The 1674-nt window shown below is 42.6% G+C and overlaps 1 pseudogene; it reads left to right on the top strand.

Annotated features, from left to right (window-relative positions):
• The first annotated feature begins 225 nt into the window (after window positions 1-225).
• LOC146454259 (uncharacterized) lies at window positions 226-1319 on the top strand (annotated as a pseudogene).
• The last annotated feature ends 355 nt before the right edge of the window (window positions 1320-1674 follow it).

Below are 1674 nucleotides of genomic sequence, written 5' to 3' on the forward strand. Positions count from 1 at the left end.
AAATAGAATAATTGAAGGCCTTTTGCCAGTTAATTAATATGGAAGTTAAGAGTACATTATATTCCGGATGAATACACTCGAGCTTATGAACTTTCGTCTCGTAATGTCTAGCTAGAAAATTAACTGCTGGCGTTTAAGAAATGGCCTTTGGCCTTATTATCATGCTAAATAGCCAGTGCTGTTGAATAAGAAAACAGTGACCAGTGAAAAAAAACATCTTTGTATATGAAGACAGTTACTGTGACCTTACCGTATCATATTAACAGCTGTATTCAACTGGTACCAGTTGGAGAAAGGGACAACGCAGCCCGGATGCACGGAACTCTAAACATGGCGTTCAAAGTTATTTTTCTCACTGTTCTCGTCTTGATAGCAACGCATTGTACAGCAGAACAGACTCAATATAGCGAGGCTCTTTGCAAGCTTCTTCCAGTAGAAGATGTGGCATCCCAGTTTAAACTTCTGGCTAAAGAGAAAGGTGTACGAATGATCTACTTGAATTTAGACCTTCCTTTCAAGATAGATGAAGAGTTCCTACCTTGGAGATGGGTGTGGGCGAAGTCGATCAGCGAACCTATGCTGTCACTGCCGTATGACTACGATATTTTATCTCTGGGACTTCTGAATTACCAAGTGAAAAGTATACTGAAAATACAGTTGCAAGATTATCCCAGAGGATGTTTCGTTCATTTGAATCGCTCGTCGGGCCGAGACGAGGTGATTGGAGGAGCGCTGCTAAAAAATGTGACAACAGGAAACTTTGGCGGTGAATTGCAACGCGAGGGAGAGGTCGTTTGTGTTGCTGTTGTTAATACAAGCATCGAAGACTTTTTTGATGGCAACGTCGTTTTTCAATGTTGCAAGCGAGATAATCAAGCTCCTGAACAGATTCGCTGTAAACAGCCAATAACGAAAAATAGTTGGCTTGTGGCATTTACATATGTTCTCAACGTTCTGACAATTCCCCTTATTTTCTACTGCCCTGCTTTGCCCCTTGCACTGCCAAGCTGTATGATCTGGAGGAGGAAATTGAGAAAGAGAAACTACAAGAAAATGGCTCACAAGTCCCTCCAGACACTCAGAGTGAGTACAATTCACTTGACCAAAGTCTACTTTACTTGGACGACGCGAGTCCAATTACTTGTTCCACTCTCCTGGGTAAATGCGGTAAATATACCAAGGAATTATCGGATTTTAGACTTGCCTTTAATTTCAAAGTGGCTTTTTTTTGGTTCTGTGCAATTCCCTCTTTTTTCTATATGTCTCTACCGTGTTCCTTAATCCTTTCATGCATAGATCTTCCCTTAGGTCGCACCTAAGGACACTGTCGACCCTGCAAAACAAGACGGAGTAGTCTACAAGATTTCCTGTGAGTGTGGCAAGGTCTATATTGGAGAGACGGGAAGATCTATGCATGAAAGGATTAAGGAACACGATAGAGACATACGGCTTGCTCGAACCCAATCCTCCGCCGTTTCAGAACACAGCAATGCGACGGGCCACTATCCGCTCTGGGATGAGGTGAAGTTTATTGACCGAGACCCACATTGGTACACCCGTATGGTTAAAGAGGCTATTCACATAAGGCTTCACCCTGACAACATCAATAAGGATAATGGAATTGAAATTCCGGAAGCATGGATGCCCACGATCAAACTACACAGCAACCGATCA

This window comes from Pavona decussata, unplaced genomic scaffold, assembly GCF_977016875.1.
Source record: "Pavona decussata unplaced genomic scaffold, jaPavDecu1.1 SCAFFOLD_303, whole genome shotgun sequence".
In the NCBI taxonomy this organism is placed as follows: domain Eukaryota; kingdom Metazoa; phylum Cnidaria; class Anthozoa; order Scleractinia; family Agariciidae; genus Pavona; species Pavona decussata.